Source organism: Neltuma alba, unplaced genomic scaffold, assembly GCF_004799145.2.
Source record: "Neltuma alba isolate B1F8T4 unplaced genomic scaffold, ASM479914v2 tig00011696_pilon, whole genome shotgun sequence".
Lineage (NCBI taxonomy): Eukaryota > Viridiplantae > Streptophyta > Magnoliopsida > Fabales > Fabaceae > Neltuma > Neltuma alba.
The window spans coordinates 211,294-228,909 of NW_021636333.1; the positions used below are offsets into that span (position 1 = coordinate 211,294).

Genomic DNA, 17,616 nt, shown 5'->3' on the forward strand with positions numbered 1-17,616 from the left:
TGTGAATTTACTAATTTTTATTATACTATATTGAAATATATGTATGTATTATGATTTTTCAAATAAATGTTTTAATATGTTACTTTATTTTGTTAAAATTTATTGCTATTAGTTATGATTAATATTTAAATATATTGATAGTTACTGATTTACAATGAGTTGCTGTTAATTGATACAGAAATTTTATTGTTATTTTATTTTAATAATACATTTGAGGATGTATTTCTAATTTAACATTATTTGCATATGACACATGCATTGATGAGCTAAGGATAGAAGGAGATTTGCATAGATATAAAAATTACCATGTGGTATACTATCACTCGGTACATAGTAGATGACATTTGTCAAGACCCCTTCTTTCATGTTTTTCTTTGGCTGGGAATTCATTAGAACTATGAGACATGTGACACCTCCTTATTTTATTTGCAAAGGAGGGGAGCCACAGTTCGAACTTAAGCTCTGTATCTTTAGCTGAACATATCTTCAGTATTAGTGAGTTTAGAATAATTCAGTAAAATGATTAGTTCATATTGGACTATGTTTTAGTCTATGGCTCCAATCAACAGTATAAGGGTGGATAGTGATGTAAAGAGGGATTTATATTGCATTATTTTTGTATATTGGAAAATGATGTTGGTATATTATTAAATTGGAAATGAAATTGTGTTGAATATATAAATCCATGATTTTCATACATAAATAAACATATATGCACATAAAATCAAATTTTGTTTTGTCAGAAATGATTTGTTTGCATATGTTAGAATTTTAATAGTCATTAAGACGTTAGATCTCATCCCTTATATTAACATTTTTAGATGAAGGATCTAGTAGGAATCAAGGGAAGGCACCGATGGAGTGAGCCGTAAAGCCTTCTATGTTTCTCAAGCACATGCTATGTTATATTTTTATTTGCTATAACTATAGGATTTCAATAGTTTATTTTGTTATGTTAGAAAAATGTGTTGAAATTATGACCTTTGAATGCTAGAAATATATATGGATTTTTAAATGAAGTATTTTATTGCTTATGTGGATATAATTACGTGAGGTTTTATAAGGGGCAGAAAAAAGATAAAAATGGCCCTTTAAGAGTTGTTGAAAATCGATGCTATCAGTGTGGTATGAAAGGACACTGGTCACATACCTATCATACGCCCGAACATCTAGCAAAACTTTATTAGACCTCCATAAAAAGGAGTTCAAATAATATGGAAGCAGATTTGCCTTTTCAAAATAATGACGTGAAGGCAAATTTTGCATACACGAATGATGATGTCAATGAGCTAGATAATGTTAATGACGTTAATGCTATGGCACATTTGGAGGCGGATGATTCCTTTGAGAATCATGATGAGAAGAGTTTTGATAAAGAAAATGTTTTAGTTTGCTTTATTTATGCCTTTTAATTTAGTTTATGCTTTACTTATTTTTACTTTCTTGTCTTCTTTTAAGAGCATTATTGATTATGATGTATTTGAAATTTATGTTAATGCAGTTTTTTTTCTTTTGATGAAGAATATGGATGTTTCTCTTCTTTTTGCTGGGCAGAAGAATGAAGATATATACCTCATAGATAGTGCTACAACACACATCATACTTAAAGATAAAAAAATATTTTTCTCATCTTGCAATAAATCGTGCAAGCACTAATATTATAACGGGTAATACAAAACTAATTCAAGGCTCCGGAAGAGCAATTATAATATTACCCATATGAACAAAATTTGTTATCAGCGATGCTTTATATTCTTCTAAGTCTCAAAAAAATTTATTAAGTTTTAAAGATATCTTCTAAAATGAATATCATGTGGAGACTATAAATGAGAAAAATATTGAATATCTACATGTTACAATAGTAAGAAATAGAGAAAAATGTGTCATGGAAAAATTACCGACACTATATTCTAGTTTGTACTATACAAATATTAGTACAATTGAGACAAATGCTACAGTAAACCAGAAGTTTACTGATAAAAATACATTTATTGTTTGGCATGACCAGTTGGGTCCTCCCGAATCAACTATGATGCGAAAAAATTATTGAAAATTCACATAGACACTCTTTAAAGAGCCAAAAGATTATTCAATTTAAATATTTTTTATGTACTGCCTGTTCTCAAGGCAAATTAATTATAAGCCTTCATTGCCAAAAGTAGGGGTTGAGTCTTCTGCATTTCTAGAGTGTATCCAAAGAGATATATATATGGACCTATCCATCCACCATGTGAACCATCCAAATATTTTATGGTTTTAATAGACATGTCTACAAGATAGTCCCATGTGTGTTTATTATCAACACGTAATTTAGCATTTTGCTAGATTACTTGCTGAAATAATTTGATTAAGAGCATAGTTTCCAAACCATAAAATTAAGACAATTCATCTCAATAATGCTAGTGAGTTTTCATCTTAAGTTTTTAATAATTATTACATGACAATTAGAATAACAGTAGAAAAATCTGCTGTTTATATCCACACTCAAAATGACCCAGTAGAGTTATTCATTAAATGCCTCCAATTGATTGCTAGATCAATGTTTTTAAGAACAAAACTTCCCATTTCAGTGAGGGGACATGCAATTTTACATGTAGCAACAATTATACATATCAGGCCAAGAAGTTATCATGCATTCTCCTCATTACAATTGGCTTTTGGTCGGAGCCAAATAGTTCCCATCTTAGAATTTTTAGATGTGCAGTATTTATCTCTATCGCTCCACCACATGCACAAATATGGGATCTCAAAGAAGATTAGGGATATATATTGGCTACGAATCTCCGTTTATAATCAAGTATTTAGAATCATTAATGGGAGATTTGTTTACGGCATGTTTTGACGATTGTTATTTTGATGAGACAATTTTCTTAATATTAGGGGGAGGTAATAAGCAGCTGGATAAAGAAATCACATAGAGAGCATTATCATTATCTCATCTACATCCTCATACATAACAATGTGAAACATTGCAAATCAACTACCAGATGCATTTATTTACCCTAAGAGAATTACTAAATCTCACACTCCAACTGAAAATGCTCCAATTAGAATTAATGTCTTAGCAGGACAACTAGAAAGCACAAGTGATACCAAACCAAGCTTGAAGCAGGATCGACCAATCAGTTCTAAAGATAAAATTCCTAAAAAGAAAAAAAAAAGGAGTGAATAATCATAATAGTCATGATAGTCAAATTGAGAGAGCAAGTTATATAGGAGAAGACCAAAACTTAACTAATCAAAAGACCTCAAAAGAGGCCCAGGTACCTGAAAATAATGAAGAGATCTCGATAAGTTATGTTACTACAGAAAAAAGATGGAACTGAGAAAATATAGTTGTCGACAATATTTTTTTCATATAATGTTACTATTGAAATAATTAATCAACATGAGGATCTTGAACCTACACCAATTGAAGAATGTAGATATAGAGATGATTGGCCAAAATGAAAAGATGCAATTCAAGCAGAGTTAAATTCACTTTCAAAACATGAAATTTTTGGACCTGTAGTCCACATACCAAATGGTGTAAAACCAGTTGGGTATAGATGGGTCTTTATGCGCAAACGAAATAAAAAAGTAATACCATTAGATATAAAGCACGGCTTGTAGCACAAGAGTTTTCACAGAGATCTGGTATTGTTTATGAAGAAACATATTCTCTTGTGGTGGATGTAATTACTTTAAGATATATAATTGTTTTGGCAGTTCATAGAAAACTTAAAATGTGTCTAATGAATATTGTTACAGCATATCTATATAGTTCTTTAGATGCTGAAATTTATATGAAAATCCCTGAAGAATTTAAATTTCCAGAAACATGGAGGAGTTTCCGAGAAAATTATGCAATTCATTATATGGATTAAAACAATCTAGAAGAATGTGGTATAACCGACTTAGTGAATATTTATTGAGAGAATGTTATAAAAATGATCCAATTTACCCATGTGTTTTTATAAAAAAAAAAAAAAGATTAGAGTTTGTTATAATTGCTATCTATGTGGATGATTTAAATATAATTAGAACTCCTGAAGAGTTTCAAAAAGTGGTTGATTGTTTAAAGAAAAAAATTTGAAATGAAAAATCTTAGAAGAACAAAGTTTTGCCTTGGCTTGCAAATTGGGCACTTAGCAAATGGAATTTTCCTCCATTAATCAACTTATAATTAAAAACTATTAGAGTGATTTTATATGGATAAAACACATGCATTACTTACTCCTATAGTTGTAAGATTACTTGATAAGGATAAGGATACTTTTCACCCTCAAGAAGATGAGGAAGGACTTGTTGGTCCTAAAGTACCATATGTTAGTACCATAAGTGCATTAATGTATCTTGCTAATTCAACACAACCTGATATTATATTTGCTATTAGTTTATTGGTAAGATTTAGTTCTTCCCCAATAAGAAGCCATTGGAATGGACTTAAGCATATATTTCGATATCTTTGAGGGACAATTGATATGGGATTATTTTACTTTAATGAATTAGAATCACAATCAATTGGCTATGCAAATACAGGATTTTTATCATATCCATATAAAGGCAAGTCTCAAACAGGAGACTTATTTATTTGTGGGGGTACAACTATTTCATGGCGTTCAACGAAACAAACTTTACTAGCTACCGTATTGAATCATACGGAAATAATTGCAATTCATGGGGCAAGTCAAGAATGTGTATCAAAGGAGATAGAACAAAACATATTTCTACATAGTTCTTTTTCACTCATGATCCTTTGAAAAGTGGTGATATAGATGTTCATCAACTTCGCTCATGTGACAACCTTGCTAATTTGTTTACCAAGACACTACTGAGTAGAACATTTAAAAAGTTAGTGTATGGTATTAGAATGCACAGACTTAAAGACATAAAATGATGTTATCATTAGGGGAAGTAAATATTGTGTACTCATTTTCTTTCGCTAGGTTTTTATCCCAATGGGTTTTTTTTAGTAAGGTTTTAATGAGACACAATATTCATTATAAACATCAAGGGGAGTATTATGAATATCACATGAGTGGATGCCTATAACCCTAACCCTTAGAATTCTTATAAGATCCCTCACCTTCAAGTGTCATAACTACATAACATCTCTAATGAATGACTTGGGAAGAGTTTCTCGTTGTTAATGACATTATAATATTCTTTATTCGTTTGTAACCCTAGTATAGGACTTTAATGTTCGGAGGCCTATAGATAGAAGCTATGCATAAGGCATTTGGACCATGAAAGAAAGTGAATAATAAAAAGGTCATTATCTTTTCTATCTCTTGTTTTTCTTTCTACTCTCTAGTTTTCTTATTTCTTCTAGTTTTATAATAATTACTAAATTCTTCAAAATAATTTTAGATAAGATTAGGAATTTCATATGATGAAGAGTGGACCAGTAAATAAAATTTATTTAAATATTTTTAAAAATATTTTTAACAAGTTGAACGACTTAAATTTAAGTTTATATTTTTAAAATAAAGAAAAGATACATGTAATTAAGATAAAATGCAAAGGGGTTAAAGTATTTTTCTCTCTTTTTTTTTTAAATGGTTTTGATTTTTATGAAAATTTTAGCTATCATTCTGAGTTAATTTTCTTTCTATAAAATGACTTAATTGTTTTCATATAAAATTTTTAAAAAAAAGGAAAAATCTCTCCACTGGCTGTTACAACCGCCAACGGTTGGAGCTCCTGTGTTAGCAGCTAAGAATTTTTAAGCAAGGCCTGTTAAGGTGAAATTTAATTCCACCACCTTTTCATTATTATAAAAATATATAAATGTTGACCTACAATATCTTAGTAATATACATATATATATACACACTAGAATATTAGAGAAAAAAATAATTTTTTGGTCTTTTGTATTTTGACTTACTTATAACTTAGTTTCTCAATTTTTAACTCACTTATAACATAGTCACTAATATTTTCACATTTCGTAACTTAATTCCTTTTATGTGTAACTTATTTTGAGTCATCAAATAATTATCCTACATGGCAAAAAAAATATTATTTGGCACCATTAAAATTTTCATACGTTTCTTCCAACTTAGCTCATTTGTATCTCATAAAAAATGGAAAAACACAAAAAGCAGTCGGCCTGGATTTCTTCACTACCCAGGCCCAATAATTTTTTCCCTCATCTGGTAGGGAAAAAATCCAACCCATTTCACTAGACCTAGCCCACCAGTTTTGTTAGGCAACAGTTTTTTTGTTACGCATAAATATCTTTTTATTCAAAGAAATCTTATTCAAGATATCAAATGTGAGTAGCTCAGTGGGAATTGTATTAAGCAACATTTGATAATCATTCATTAAGCAACAAGTGCAAATTTTTATAATTATATTTTTATTTATGATTTTATAACACTTTTTCGTAGTAGCCAAGTTATTAAAGTCAAGTTTTGCCACCCCGTCAAACTTGACTTTTTCCCCCTCCCTTGTTAAATTGAGACTTGACTCTTTTTTGTTTTTTTGTTTACCTGGGTTGAGACTTGACTTTGACCCATAAATGCTTGTTCTTTTGGTCCAAATTGATTTTTTCAATGAACCAAAATCTTATTGCTCCATGGCATCTTAAGTAATAATTAATTTATGAAAATTAAATAAATTAATTGAGTTAATTATTTATTGAAAATATACCCCTTTCTTTAAAATATCTCTTCTAATTAAATACTATGAAAAATACCTTATGTGAAAATCCTCCTTTAAAATATATAATCAATAGAAGTAGTTTGAGAAAAGTATCTTATATTTATCAAAACATAAAACTTGTGTGAAACATTAATATTGTGGCAAACTAATTTTTTTTAAGCATATGTCTCCCTGAGTAAAAGACCAATTTATCTTCAATTGATGAATAAAAAGAAGAGATTGTTTACTTTAATACCTAATCTACAAATGATGGCAAAACATAATACGTAATTCACAACTAAAATTAATATATTTTCATCTGTTTGAATTATATTTGTAAGTAGTTACTCTTTTTTAACCTATTCTTTGAGAACTAACTATTGTTAAATTTATTTTTAGGACTTTAATTGTCATGCTGAAATTAATATTGATTATGGTCAATGGTACTTTATATCTAATTTAGTTATACACATATCACATAATTATATCAAAAGAATTATAACAAGGTGAGACTGATGAAGAAAACTTGCTTGTGATTCTCGTGTTTGAAAACTCATCAACATTTGGCATGTGAAATCTTACCAGTTTCTTCATAGCCTCCAAATCTTTGAAATTATGAAAAACTTTGGCCAAACAAAAAAAAAAAGAAAAGAAATTATGAAAAGCTACTGTTCTATATAAAAATATATGTATATTGTCAAAATTATCCCTAGTTATGCTATGAAAACTGAAAGGCCTCCAGTCCAGAGCTTCAAAAAGAAAAAAAAAAGAAGAAAGAAGAATTTTCATCACTATAATTAATTTATTAATTTCATTAAATTATTTGTCAATTTTCTATACTAAACTTTAGTAACCCTAATCTGGTATAGGAAATTAACAATTTTAGAATTTAGCATTGGAAATTAATTATTATGTTCTGAAATTGACAATTGACAATTATAACGCCCGCACATGCCTTTGAGCCTTTCTTTCATCTGCATACCAATCACAGTTTTTCAGTATCCAATCTCATTCTAATTTTTCTTTTATTTTCATTTTTATTTTATTAAAAGTATTTTCTCCAACTGACTAGAAATTCTAAAACCCAGCACTTACGTTTGTCTGGAAAATTAAACCCTTGTACGTGCGTTTCCCAACCACCACAGTTTCATTAACATCCAAGTTATGATCCTTCCTTTATTTTGTTTATGGTCAATCAGGAAAAGTAAAATACCATTACCTCCGTATCTAATCATAAGACCTTGTTTGTAAATTATAAATGATGTCTTATAATTATAATCAGAGGTAGTATTATCAATAATCAATTAAAAAAACATAAAAGTTTTGGATTTTGGAGCCATATAATAGTTCATGACCTAAAGAGTGTTTAGATATCATCAAAAGTGCTTTGTAAAAGTATTTTTTCGTAAATCGAAACAAATTCTTTTATATATTTACTTTGTATACTGTAAAATTACTTTTAAAACTATTGTTTAATTTTTATCCAAACATCCCCTAGTATAAGTAGAATAGTCCTCTTGAGGGGAAAATTCCAATAATCAAGTTACCAAAATAACCCAATGATTTTGTCATTTTTATTTTTATCTAGACATACAAACTTTGAGAAATGAGCTGGTACAAATAAAAGTCTAGGGACTCCAATGTCTTCTTTGTCGGTTTGTGCGGGTCACCCCTGCGCAAGGGTTGTCATTTTTTGTTTTTTTTTGGATCGCTGCAATTTCATCGGATGTGTTGAAGGGTACTGAAACATCTTTAAACCGCATAGGCGCCTACTAAATTGTCGCCTAAAAAAATATTAAAATTCACAAAGTGAAACACATGAGTATAATATGTACTTTATAATTTTTAACTTAGAGTTAACAGATCAATATTGATTACTTTTCTTTGCATATACACATGTATTGTAAAATAAATATTAGGACTACTTTTTAGAAAATTTCGTAGGAGAATTATAATGAGAGCACAAGATAAGAAAACAATTACCAGTAGGTCTCAATAACAAGTGAACAATTATTATTTATATTTTAAAACTTATTATACATACTTGTTACTAAAACTTTTAATGATTATATTCTTTATTTAGGATTTTATAGTAATTCTCCTAAATTTTTCCCTCACATAGTTGTGTGTCTGACTTCATATTTATACTCTCGTCTTTATATAACATGAGTCATATTCTTGTCAAGTGTCAGTTGTACAAAATTTAATATCCCTACGTCTCTAAATAGAAGTAATTATCCCAAAATTTTTTTTTTCCATTTTAAACTTGAGATTTACGTCTTAGTGGCTACGGTCATTTCCATTAAAATTGATGCGTGCTGGTTCAAGATTTTACTATTATACTTAGATCTATATATAATATAAAATTTGCAAGCTATAAAAAATATGATATAACTCATTTTCGGCTCTATATGTAAAGCAATGATTTTATAATATAGTTTTACTATATTTCTCAAAAAGAAGAAAATCTTATGATTTTATGGTAAGATGTAAAATAACGTCAAATTTTATGAATTTTAATATTGCCTACCAAGTCAAGTTGAATTTTTTTTTTTGGAAATTTTTATTTTAGGACTAGTGTGGGTAATTAATATTAGTCAACTCTCAAAATTTCAAATTTTTAGTCAACCCCAAGGACAAATTACAATAATATCTCTCTCTTCTTTTTTTTTTTTAAAAAAGAACAAATATTAATTGTCGCTGAAGTTCGGCTATCGGAGGTCGGAGGTTCGGCTGCCGATCCTCATGTGACCGCCATCAGAAGGTAGAACTCCGACTGTTGGAGGATACTTTTTTTAAAATAAGTTGACTAGGGGGTTTGAACCTATAACCCGTTGGCACACCAAAAGTAATGTGATCACAAGTCAACCAAGCCATTTAGTCATATAGTGCATAGAGAAATATATATAACAAAACAAATGTAAGTGTACTAGTGTAAATGACAATGAAACTCAACAATTTATAACAAAAATTCGACAATTTACAGGTAACACAATGAAATTCACAACCACAAATGTAAATATTTAGGTGTGAATGAATAAATAAATTCGAAGATTTACTACAAAAATTTATAAATTTACAACCAAAATTTGATGATTACCTAATTCTTTTTTTCCTTGAAAATGTAATTATTACCTAATTGACACATAACCATAAAGTGGTACATGTTGTTAGATGCTTTGTGTAGTTCTAACCAACATCAACAAAACAACTAAGAAACCAGCGGACGCCAGGGAATGAAGTAGCCCGTGGTGTCACGTGCTCACACTCACTTACCATGTGACATTAATCTTTCAAAGGTGGCTGTCTTTTTGTACTATTCATCAATTTCATTAATTTAATTTTAATTTTGGAGAAAACCTACTACTTTAGGGATTCTTACAGTCTCCATCACATGATCACATCAAACCAACATTTTTTTTGTTTTTGTTTTTTAATTCCATGGCTTTATGGGACATTGCATCAATTATATTTTACGACCAAAAAATTTTTTTAAAACTATTTTCATATAAGTTGAGATAAAACTCATCTTAGATACTTATCACTTTTAAAATTATGATTTAGTTTCACACAAAACACCTTCCAAATGAAATATGACTCTTGACGAAAGTTCCATTAGCAAACTGAAACAAATAATTTAAGATTCCAAGGATACTTTCATTATTTCACAGAAATTTGTAATTGGCAAGGCTTTTATGCAATCTTAATGCTTTTCTACAAAGGCTAGTTAAGCCATAGGAGGAATGTTAAAAATTAAAGACACACTTATTGCTCACTCAAAAAAAAAAACACAACTTATTGCTTACTAAAAAAAAAGAGGCCTTTTTATGCAATCTTGATGCTTTTCTACAATTTTCCTTGTTTATAATGAAATCCAAACTTTTATATGGGTGAATAAGCAATCTTCTAAACCTTGCCTTTTTTTTTTTGGCCATCTAGTCTGCTATTGATGTTGTATTGAGTTATTCTGGTTGACTAGACTTTTTTTTTTTTATCCCTCAATCACATCAATGGTCAGTACATAAAAACAATTTGCTTAATGGTATCTTTGTCCATTGTGATTTCACTGACACGTTACTTATATATTTATTTGGGAAATCACTAAAGTTTTTTTTAAAAAATAATTACTAACTAAAGTCTTAATAATTAATAATGATAGTGTGGCTTATTATAATTTTTCACAATAAAACTTATCATTCACTTGTTATGAGAATTTTTAGTAATTATATTTATTTATGTCTTTATTTCTTAATTAATTTTTATTTTATTTTATTTCAAAAAAGGGTCGATAACGACTGAGGAGTAATAGTAATAGCATGGCAGCGGGGAGGGAAGCGGGAAGCGATTCCGCGTAAGGAAAGAGTGAGAAACTGAGTAAAGGCCGCGAAAAGCGCGAAGATCAGGTGCGGCCGACGATGTTTCTTGTCCTTCAATGCCCCACATTGGGCCCACCTAATCCCCTCAGGAAAGTGGGCCCCCACAAGCCCTTATTGGTCCTCGTCACGTGCCTGCGCTAACTCTTATTGCTTTGCACGCGCCATCCCTGTGGGACCCATCCCCTTCGATTGATCAGATTCTTTTTTATCAATCGATGAAGGGAACAGCATCATCAGTACGGTGGACCCCAACAACACGCTATCATCTTTTCCTAAATTTTATATTTTTAACTTTAAAACATCAGAAAAAGATGCATTTCTGCTTTATTTGTTCCTAAAATTTAGGTGAAGATCAAATTACCAAATCGCCACGCGCATTACGATTTTATAAAATACTTTATATTATTTAAAAATTATCTCGAATTAAACTTAATGCTGTTTTCATGCCGGATGCCGCCCACTTTGCTCTTTTTCCTTTGTCTGCTTCTATTTCATAAAATAAACATGTTTTAATGAATTAAATTTAAATATGATCACACAAAAATGTCAACATTAATATTAATGTAAATAAAAATTTGATGATAAATTATCAATAAATTCTCCGTCCCTTTCATTTCATTCATTCATTTTTATTTTTTTGGATAATAACTTTTTTAAAAAATTATTATTGAGAAGAACCTTATTAACTTTTTTACCTACGTACACTGCAAATTTACCTACACTTTGTTTAGTTCATTTTCTAATAAAATATCACCTTAAATATTATACATACATATATAAATATATAAATATATATTTATGAAATTGAAAAGAAGAAAAATAAAAGAAAAGGAAAAGGGGGAAAAAAGGCGAGAAGGGGCGCAGGAAGGCACCACCGATCTGCAAGGCTTCCACGTATGCTTTAATTTTCAGAGGTGACTCACACGACCATGGAAGAAGATTCATTAGTCCACCGTCACTGAAATTACACCCGCCTTTTCTCCTCCCTTCCCTCCCATCTACCTTCATCATCACTGCCCCCACCATGTGACTTTCTCTCTATTTCTGTGGTATTCCTCTCTCCTCAGGTCGGTAGTAGAACCCTAGTAAGCTAACCACAATGCTTAACTGATTCTAACAGTAGCCACACATGCTCTGTGTTATTAGTGTTTGGTTCTTGTGCTGAGATTTGGGGTTCTACTGATAATCCTTAAATGGCGGGTTGGCCTATTACCCATGTGTGCTGAGTGTTCTTCTTGCCGGGAATTCGTAATGAAGGCGGCTTCCACTAATGGGTGTTCGTTTTTCTTGCTCTTCTTCGCCATATTGGTTACCTCAATATCAGCTTCGTCTCCAAGTGGCTCGTCCGGCCATTCCATCAGGTTTATTCTAGGTTCGTCTTGGAATTATCTGCATCTTTGATTCGTTCATGACATTCTTCTCGTCCACCGTGATTTTGCTTCTTATTGCTTCGGTGATGGGTTGGATTTAGATCTTGTTTGGCTGCCCGAGAGCTTATCATTTCTTCTGGAAAGTTCAAATGCTTCTGACTTTTAAGCTTCATTTTAGCTGAGCTTTCAAGAAATTGGATCTTGTAAGACAAAATTAAGCTCATATCGAACGTCTTTGTCCCTGGATTTTTTGTGTGGCCGGAAATGGAAACTCTTTAAGTTTTCCAGTTTGGTAGATCTTCTTAGCAGCCAATCAATAGCGATGCTTCTTTCTTTCTGTGTGAAGAAGACTAATACTCTTTTGTGACGTAACTTGCATGATTGTTGACTGAGTGATTTCTCGAACAAGCTTTTGTAATTAATTAATTATGCTCCTCTGTTATTCTCAGGAGGAGATAATTTGGGTCCATGGAAGAACGAAATCGAACAAGCGGCTCTCGCACCAGGGCCTGAAACTGATTCGCATCAGGGGCACTCTTGTATTGGCGGCAAACCGGACCAGAAGACCCGATATTCTAAGGCATTTTCGACAGTACAGAGGTGGTTGGGACATCACAAATCAGCATTATTGGGCCGTAAGTACCCTGATTAATCAGTATTATTTCCTTCTCAAATGGACGATTTGTTGTGTTGTTGACACTAATTCGATGGTGACATGTGAGATTCGGATGACAGGAGCTGTAAGAGGCCTGAATCTCCCTTGTCATCTGAGAATATTGTTGTAGTGTCGTAGAATATGTTCCATGTTCGTCTGTTTGTGTCTTGCATCGAATGGTTTTGATTCTTCTCTCTCTGTTTTTCTTGGCGTAATTTCGAGTCTTTCTATGACAATGGTGTCCAAGATCATGGTATCTTGCATATAAGGAGCCTGAGATGATAATATTTTAAACAAGCTTCCTAATTCTGTTAATATTTTGATTGTCCTTATCAGCTTCCCAGTTCTGTTATGCTTTTTAATTAATTGGGTTTCGTCCATTCTACGTACAGTCGGTTGGATTCACCGGTGCTGCTGGTTTCATTCTTGCCGTACTATGGTTTATTTCTTTTGGTTTGGCGCTTATAATTTCTATGCTGTGGATGGGGGATCAACATCAATGACGAAGGATCAAATCATTCACAAAGAATATGTCTTATATTGCTCATACTATTTACCTGTGCTGCAGCGTAATGCTCTAAACTCATTGTAATTTCGCTTCTTTTTCTTTTCCTTTTATTTGGTGACAAATCTTGTTTCTTACAGGCTTTATAAAGGTTGGTTGTTTAATTGTTTTTCCTTGTATTAGCTAGTGTACTTGCATCTTCTCTCATGGTTTTTTTTACTGGGGACATTCTTCGGTTTTGTAATGTGTGTAAAACATCGTACGGATTTCTATATTCATTACAAATCTTGTGCAAAGATTTAAATTCAGTAATCAACTTTATGCTGGGGATTTGGAAAGATATGGAATGGAAAAGGAAATTTAGTGAGAACATTAGTGGAACCCAGTGATATTAATAGCTAGTTTATGGAGTCGCTTCCAGTGATCCTGTTGTAATCAAATGGCAAAAATGTATATTGCTGAATTATTTCCCAATACCCCTTCACTTGAATTTGCAAGAGAGTATTAGTGAGTACTGCCTATGTCGCTGCTTGCTACTTTTTACTTTAAAATCATGCCATGGTTGGCACGGAAGAAGTTTGTGATAGAAAGGAAATCGGAGATGCACCTATTTTATTTCTTTTCTAAGGGCATCTCCTATTTCCTTTCTAGAATAAAGCTTTCCTCATACCAAACATTACCTTAATGCATTAAACCTTTCTTGGTTTCTCTTTCTAAGTGCTAACATGTCCTGATCTTTTGATTACACAGGACTGGATGTATCTTACTTTCTGTAGGGCAGGATAAGTTTCATGGCGAGGCATTACATACTCTCCACTATGTTGTAAATCAGTCAGACTTCACTGTGCAAACTTTGAGGAATGTCACAGGATATCTTTCTCTTGCAAAGACTATCAATGTTACCCAGATCCTTCTTCCATCTGATGTCATGGACGATATTGACAGTATAAATGCAGACTTAAATACTGCAGCAGATACACTATCTGAAAAGACAAATGAAAATTCTGTTAGAATAAGAAGAGTATTCAGTGCTGTGTATGTAATATTTAGTTTTGTCACTATTCATTCTATAGGAGTTGTTCTCAGAATCTGGAATGCTAAACTTGGTGTTCTTTCTCTCTCTTTTTTTTTTTTTCAGGCGCTCGGCTTTGATTGTTGTGGCTGCAGTTATGCTTCTCTTGGCTCTGATTGGATTATGTATGTATTCTTGTTAATTTTATAAAGAAATTAAGCTTTTGTTCGGGACAAGGGACTTGGTCGCTAGTATTTTGCTAATAATGTCTCGTGTTAAAATTTGACAACCATACGGTTTCTTAATTATACCATTCATTTGTCATATTTTAATTAGAGGACCTAATAGCAAAGATATAGGAAACTGCACCCTTTTTTAATTCTTTTTAATATTTTTATACTTGAAATATTGCTTTATATATAACTGATTTTAATATTTTTCCCCAGGTTTGTCTATCCTTGGACATCAACATGCCATCCTCATGTAAGTTATCTTTGCATACGATCTATTTGAATTCTAAATTGGCTTTGCTTTTTATCCCATTATCTACTTTAAGCACACAATTCATGTTCTTATGTTTGATTCCATTGCAGATTTGTTATCAGTGGATGGTTACTGGTTGCAATTACTTTCATTCTCTGTGGAGTTTTCATGATCCTTAATAAGTAAGCTATTGTGCCTTAAAGAGTTTTACATTTTGTTAAGGAGGAATGCAAATGTGATTAAACCATACGAAAAAGCTGACATGAACTGCTAACGTTGAACTGGGGTTGGGGGTTAATTTTCTGTACATTCTGGAAATTCCATTCTTCTTAAAAAGAAAATAACAGCGACACATTGGCAAGACCTGATCGTTATAATTTTTTTCCCCATTGTAGTGCAATTTCTGATACCTGTATGGCTATGGGAGAATGGGTGGGGAATCCACATGCAGAATGCTCTTAGCAAAACCTTCCATGTGTTGATCAGAGAACCACCAACAGGACTTTTTTTCGGAGTAAACAAGTGGTCATGATATCGTAAATGTTGTTAATCAGTTCATATATACTAGTGCAAATGCGAATCCCAGACCAGGCAATTCGAATTATTACAATCAGTCTGGACCAAAAATGCCGCCCTTGTGCTACCCTTTTGATTCTCAGTTACGAGAGCGTGAGTGTACGACCCAAGAAGTTTCCTCAACAAATGCTTCACTGGTACGTTTTTCACCACTCAACTTGAATATTGAATGAGCATCAGTTCACTTGTTTAATAGGTGAGAATTGTTACATCTACTTTCTGTTGGAAGTCGAGACATGATTCCCAAACTTGCCTCCACTTTTAATATATTATCTTAATGAGGCATTGGAATGTTCAACTGAAGCCAACACAAGTGCATTTGAAATGTTGGCTGTATGCTGGTTGTCTGGTGTACTGGAAGGCCAAAACAAGTTAAATAAAACAAATAATTATTCTTTTTTCCCTATTAAACGAATCTGATGAAAATTAACAGAGGGGGGAAGGAAGAATGCTCCTCTTCAAATTTTTAAATTGCTCCGGATATTTATGCTTGTTCTGCTATGTATTTCCGCCAATGACATGAAAGGAGAACTCATTTTCGCCTTTACGGAGTTTTCAGGTTTGGAAGAAATTTGAATGTGAGTATCTGCACTTGGACACTGCATGACCACTGGGGGTGACTCCGGAGGTTTACTCGCAGTTGGTGGCTGCGGTTAATGAAAGCTATGCGTTAGAGCACTATGCTCCGCCTCTGCTCAGCCTTCAGAATTGTGATTTTGTGAGGAACACATTCCAAGAGATCACTTCAAGTTTCTGCCCTCCATTGAACCATTATCTGGAGATCATCAATGCAGGGCTGGGTATTTCAGTTGGTGTCTTGCTGTGCCTGGTTCTCTGGACACTCTATGCGAACCGCCCCCAAAAGGAGGAAGTGTTTGTGAAGTTTTCTTGCCAGAAAAGCTGAAGAATAGATTCAGCAAGAACCGCAATAACTCAAAACCAGCTTCATCTGTTGTATCAAGTGGGGTGTAGGTTGTGCTATAGGAAAATAGTTAGAAGTATATGAATAGTGTTTTACTTCCCCTCTGTCAAGGGTTATAATATAATGAAAGAAAGGTGGGGCGAAGCTCCAGCTTTGGAGTTGGAAGATTACAGGCAAACGCTAGTGTATTATACATAAAGGAAAAGCAATTGGTTTGTTAATCTAGACGTGGTTCAGCTCTCTAAGATTGCTATGATTTCTACATGATCAATCATGAACTCTAGGAATATAAGTCATATCCAATATTCGTTCTGCTAGTGCCCTAGAGAATAGGCGACTGCCATCAAACTATACCATATTTTTCATAAGAATATCTTAAGAATTCTCAATTAAGTTAGTTCAAAAATCACACACACTATATATAATAATTTAACAAAATTAGATATATTAATCTCTATCTAGCAGCAACCTTGTTTTTATACTTATCTAATAGATACCATTTTATATATTAATCTATGGTTATTAATGTTATATCAAAATTGATATTACCATCCATAATAATATGATGATATTAATATATCAAAAATTGTATTTGTCCCAAAAAAGTGCCTATTCAAATCCAATCTTTTCTCATTAAAGCAAAAAAATGACAATCCCCTTAGATATTAGAAAAGGTTTCTTTTGCATGCCCACCTGTAAAACCATAAAAAACACGATCGAAAGACAATTTGCATGATCAGAAAAGTATGAACTGAGGTTCAGTTCTTCTGGGTCAATATCAAAAGCCAAATCGTTTTCTCTAACATATTCATATGACACAACATAAACCATTCCAGAGTCAGGGTGTAATTCAATAAATTAATAAATGACCCTATAAACAATAAATCAAAGTTTGGGAAACGTGACAGGTCCCCCATTTTTGTTCTGTGTCAGCTCTAACAAGCATTTCAGGAGCCATCTTCAACAATCAATCTTTGAGCATAACGTATGGAAAACCTCCATCACTTTTGTTGTGTCAATTCGATCTTTCGTTTCAGTGTGTCAGTTTTAAACAAAATATAAATGGTAATTAGACACTGTAACTGTGAGT

At 32.1% G+C, this 17,616-nt stretch overlaps 1 pseudogene; it reads left to right on the plus strand.

The window, feature by feature from the left end:
- Positions 1-12,218: 12,218 nt before the first annotated feature.
- Positions 12,219-16,704, plus strand: LOC114716868 (uncharacterized; annotated as a pseudogene).
- The last annotated feature ends 912 nt before the right edge of the window (positions 16,705-17,616 follow it).